Source organism: Dromiciops gliroides, chromosome 2, assembly GCF_019393635.1.
Source record: "Dromiciops gliroides isolate mDroGli1 chromosome 2, mDroGli1.pri, whole genome shotgun sequence".
In the NCBI taxonomy this organism is placed as follows: Eukaryota; Metazoa; Chordata; class Mammalia; order Microbiotheria; family Microbiotheriidae; genus Dromiciops; species Dromiciops gliroides.
In genome coordinates this window covers 313,786,173-313,792,172 of record NC_057862.1, presented here as the reverse complement: position 1 = coordinate 313,792,172, position 6,000 = coordinate 313,786,173, and positions in this window count along the sequence as shown.

Genomic DNA, 6,000 nt, shown 5'->3' with positions numbered 1-6,000 from the left:
TGTACTCAAGGAGCTAACAATCAAATTAGGGAAACAATATTTATAATTATATACACATGTGTTATATATAGGATAAATAGGAAATCATTAACAGAAGGAAGGTAATAGAATGGAGAGGCTGGGAAAGTCTTCCTTTGAAAGATGGGATTTTAGCTTGGACTTTAAGGAATCCAGGGAAGACAATAAGCCCAAATAAGGAGGGAGAGCATTCCAGGTATATATAGGGGATAGCCAGAGAAAATGCCCAGAGTCAAAAGATGGAGTTTCGTCTTTGAAAAACAGCATGGAAACCAGTGTCACTGGATCAAAGAGATGTGTCAGGAAGTAAGGTATTAGAAGACTGGAAAGGCAGGAGGGTTTTGGTCTTGGAAGTGATAGAGAGCTACTGGAGTTTATTGATTAGTGGGGTGAGATGGTCCGATTTATACATTAGGAAAACCACTTTGGACACCTGTGGCAGGCTGATCCAATAGCAGCCTATTGCAATAATCCAGGTGACAAGGGCCTCCACTACAGTGGTGGTAGTGTCAAAGTCAGAGAAGATGTTTTCAAAAGATGTTTTAAAGGCAAAATTGATAGGCCTTAGCAACAGATAGGATATATAGGGGGTGAAAGATAGTGAGGAATCAAGGATGACTTAGTGGCGAGTAAAATTAAATGTGGTCGCCCTATTATTGTCTAAAGTTTAGAGAACATAGTTGGGGTTTATTATATATTTGTTACTTAGAAATTAGAGGCTATTTCACTACTTTTAGGGCATTAAGCATCTATTAAAGCATATTAAATATTAGTCAAAAGAGCACACAGCTCTGAAAGTTAGGAAAGCCTAGCTAGGATCTAGGGGAAGAGAGATTAAATAGGCCACATCTGCTCTCTCCAAGTTCCTGGGCCAAGAGAATTATCAGCAAGTAGTGCGTGCTGATGTCAGAGCACAGAAAACAGATCCTCTGGTGGGAACAAGGCTTTCAGGCGTGTGTGGTTATAATCCCCATTCACAATCCCAAGTCCCACTTGGCTGACTCTGGGCCAGTCTTAAAAGGTCAAGCAGTTAGGCCCTAGAGTGAGGGGGTCTCTGAGAGTCCTCAAAACTCCATTATTTTCTCACAACTTCTAGGTTATGACCCTGAGGGACTAGAAGGATGGTGATGTCTTTCACCATAAATGGGATGGTGGCTAAGGTGTGTGTGGGTGATGGTGGTAAGGATTTAGGCAGAAAAAGCAATTATGTACTATTTTGGACATGTTGAATTTAACATGTCTACTGGCCAATAAGTCCAAGATGTCTGAAAGGCAGTTGCAGATAAGAGACTAGAGGTCAGCAGAGAGTTGGGACAAGACAGGTAGATTGGGGAATCATCAACATAGATGTGGTAATTAAATTCATAGAAACTGATATCACCAAGTGAAGTCATATATAGGGAGAAGAGAAGAGGGTCCAGAACAGAACCTTGAGTGACAAAGTACAGATAGAGGGCATGATTTGGATAGAGATTCAGCAAAGAAGACTGAGAAAAAGCAGTCAGATAGGATAATCAGGGGAGAGTGGTGTCCTGAAAACCTAAAGAGAATAAAATATCAAGGAGGAGAGGATGATCAAAGTCTGAAAAAAATTAAACTGGGGGGGGGTAGCTAGGTGGCATAGTAGATAAAGCATCGGCCCTGGATTCAGGAGGACCTGAGTTCGAATCCAGCCTCAGACACTTGACACTTACTAGCTGTGTGACCCTGGGCAAGTCATTTAACCCTCATTATCCCAACCAAGGAAAAAAAAATGTCAAGGGGAATAAGGACTGAAAAAAAATGCTATTGGATTTACAACTAAGAGATCATTGGTAAATTTGGAAAGACCAGTTTTGGCTGAATGGTAAAGTCAGAACCCAGATTTTAAGGAGTTAAGAAGAGAGTGAAAGGAGAGAAAGCTGATGTACCTACTGTAGATGACTTTTTCAAGGAGTTTAGTTACAAGAAAAGTAAGATATATAGGATGAGAGTTAGCTGGGATAGAAGGATCAAAAGAAAGGATGTTTTTTTGTTTGTTTTCAAGTACAGGAGACACTGACAAGTTTGTAGGTAATGAGTCAGTAGACAAGGAAAGATTGAAAATAAGTGAAAGTGGCAAAGTGGCAAGTGATAAGGGGCAAATCTGTTGGAGCAGACAGGATGGGATAGAATAACTTGGACAGCTAGAGGGGATTAGCTTTAGCAAGGATTAAAGTCACCTCATCATGTAAGACTGAGATGAAAGAAAGAGTTAGTTATAGAAAGAATCTGCGTGAAAGAAGATGAAGAAGAGGGAGCTTATTGAGAATGGCCTCTATTTTTCCTGTAAAATATGACACAAGGTTATCAATTGAGAATGTTGGAGGAAGGGGAGACATGAGAGGTGTGAAGAAGGGTGAAAAGGTTTAGAAGATAGTTGATAAATTGATAGAAATAAAAGTGATGAATGTGGGAGTGATCCAAGAATGACACTTAGCAGGGCATATTGAATGCAATGATAAGGTGATCAGGGATTCAAGACAGGGGAACAGTGTAAAGTTAAATTGGTTTAACTAAATGTTGGGATGGGGAAAATTGGAGTGGCTAGGTTGTACAGTGGATAGAGTGCTGGGCCTGGAGCCAGGAAGACTCATCTTCCTGAGCTCAAATCCAGCTTCAGAAACATACTAAATGTGTGACCCTGGCCAAGTCAGTTAACTCTGTTTGCCTCAGTTTCCTCGTTTGTAAAATGAGTTGGAGAAGAAAATATCAAACCACTTCATTATCTCTGCCAAGAAAACCCAAATGGGATCATGCAAAGTTGGAGACAACTGAAAAACAACTGAAAAAGTACAGGAAAAATTGCCTGAGAAAGAAGTGAAGGATCAAGGAATTGGAGGGCACAATGTAGATGAAGACTATGGTTTTGTATGAAAAGATAGAGGAAGAGGTGAAAAGTCAAAAGATCATGGTTAAATAAGGGGATCTGGGAATTATTGAAGATCAAGGATCTTTGTGTGGCTGATGAGGGGTTGAAGAATAGCTCATAGGAAGGTTAATGAACAAAGTGTTTAGGGTGTTTGAAGGGCAGTCAGTACATATTTTACAGTCCTCTACTATAAGGAAAGAAGTCATGGAAAAGAAAAAAAAACTTTGAGCAATGTAAAGAACTCACTGAAGAAGGAAAAGGAGTGACCTCATGGTTTGTACACAATAGCTGTCAGATTTTGGTTGCATGGTTGTCATTAATAGCATGAACCTTGAAGGAGGAGAGGTTACTGAGTGATGGAGGCATGGGAGAACCTGAAAATGGCAATAGGGAGCAAGCAGTATTCCAACTTCTCTACCTCAACCAGTGGGCTGGGGAGAATGAGTGAAAATGCAACAAGTACTGGAAAGAGTAGCTGGGGAGTTTGAGTGTTCTGGAGAGAGCCAGGTTTCAGTAAATAACTAGTAAATGGAAGGAGTGGGAGAGAAAAAAGATTTAGGATGAAAAGAAATTTGTTGCCTATTGAATATGCATTACAGAGTACAGTTCGTGGGCTGGGTGATTTTTAGTTGGAACTTTGGGGTAGGAGGGGCAAGGGCATAGGAATAAGGAAATCAGTTGGGGGGTTGGGTGGGGAATGGGGACTGGAATATGTACTATAGGGGTTTAGAATCCCTGAGATGTGAAGGGTATGGTCAGCTATAAGGACATTCATCACTGAGTGGAGGGTACTACTCTTCAAAAAGGAAGTTGGAGATAAAGGTGGAGTCACCTGCTGAGTAAGACAATCAAATAGGAAGCTCAGCTTCTCTAACTCTTCTCCTTTTTGAAGGGTGGAGATTAGTCAGGAAAAGGTCACAGCAAAAGATGAATGTCAAACCTTCACAGCAGCAGAAAGAAGTCCTGTTCTCTACCTCTTCCTTCAAAGTAAAGGCACAGGGGGCAGCTGGGTGGTGCAGTGGATAAAGCAACAGCCCTGGATTCAGGAGGACCTGAGTTCAAATCAGGCCTCAGACACTTGACACTTACTAGCTGTGTGACCCTGGGCAAGTCACTTAACCCCTATTGCCTCACCAAAACAAACAAAAAAAACCCCAACAAAGTAAAGGCACAGATGGCGATGAAGGGCCTGAGGTCAAAGGGAAGGTTGCTTTTCAATAGGCCAGAGATTCTCCACGACTTGGTTGGAAGATCAGTCTGGCAGTGGGAGGTAGAAGTTGCTTTGTGCTGGAACAGTAGAAGTTGCTGCTTTGAGGCAGACAGAAGACACCCAACCAGGCCCCTTTCAGTCCTCTCTCAGGGGACATGTTAGGCCCAGCAGGAGATGGAAAGAGTACAGCAGGCTCACAGTCAGAAGAACATTTGTTTACTCTTCTCGCCTTTCCCTTTTAATAAGTCTGCACAAAGCTTACTGGGTTTAATCACTCTGGTATGGTGCTGAGCTAGAGCCTTTTAGCTTCTAGTGTCTCCACTGGATTTCCTAAGATCACCAATTTTGAGCTGGAAGGGAAGTGAAATGACATCTGGTCCATCCTTTTCACAGAAGACAAAATGGATATCCAGTAGCTATTTTTAAATCAACATGTCCAAAACAGAACTCTTTATCTTCCCACCTAAACCTTCCCTCTCACCTAATTCCTTATAAAAGCATCATTATTTTTCTAGGCCCTCAGGCTCTTAACCTAGGAGACATCTTTGACTCCTCACTATCTTTCACCGCCCAGCCCCACTCCACCCCTCAAGCCAATCTGTTGCCAAGGCCATATGATTTCACCTTTGGAATATCTCTTTAATATATCCTTTCGTCCCTTTTTTGACACTGACACTGCCACCACTCTAGTACGGGATCTCAAAGAAGCATATTTTAGCTCAGTATAAGGAAAAATTTTGAAACAATTACAACTATACAAAAGTGAAATGGGTGCCTAAGGAGTAAGTGGGTTCTACTTTAGTGGAGTAGCTCAAAGCAAAGGCCAAATGACCATTTGTCAGAAATGTTGCAGAAAGGATTTGTTTTTAGGTATGAGCTGGATTAGACAATGGGTACTGAGGTCCCTTCAACTCAGAAATTCTGTGTCTCATCTAAATTTTTATCTCCCCTTAGGACCTAGCAGTGCTCAGCACATACCACATGATCAAAAAACATTTGTTGAAGTGAATGATTCAATTCAGCAAGCAATTGTTAAATGCCTCATATGATCAAGGCACTTTGCTAGACACCAATGTCTTGATGGGTGGGGGAGAGAATTAGCAAAGGCTTTGGAAGGTCACACACAAGCTAAATCTTGAAAGCAGTTAGTGATCCCAAAGCTTAGAGGTGAGGAAGTAGGTCATTTCAAACATGGGAAACAATAGCAAGTGAAAAGATACAGAAGTGGACAATGGAATGTCTTGTATAAGGCACAGCACATAAACCAGTTTGGCTGTGACACAGAATGTCACATGAAACATCTGGACGAGTAGGTTCTTTTCCCATCTCCTTGATTTCTGCTCATTTTCATAAGGTTATTGAATCATTTATTTAAAGCTAGAAGAATCTTTATGGGTCAGCAAGGTGGTGCAGTAGATAGAGTGCTGGACCTAGAGTCTGGAAGACTCATCTTCCCAAGGTCAAATCTGGCCTCAGACATGTACTAGCTGAGTGACCCTAGGCACTTAACCCTGTTTTCCTCAGTTTCCTCATCTGTAAAATAAGATGGAGAAGGAAATGGCAAAAAATTACAGTATCTTTGCCAAGAAAAAACAAAAATGAGGTTATAAAGTACTTAAGAAATGACTGAAAAATGACAAAACAACAAGGATCTATGAAGTAATATGTTATCAATCTTTAAACCCAGAGAAGTTAAATAACTTGACCAAGGTAGCATAGGCAGTGACAGAGTCAAGATATGAATCCATGACCTTTGGCTCCTGTAAGGTCTAAAATTCTAACTGTGATGTTTAAAATCTAATGAGTGGTTGCCTTAAATTAGAAGTTTTAGCAAGAGTTTAGGCTTTTAAGTATTTATTAAAGTGTATTAGAAGTTAGTGAA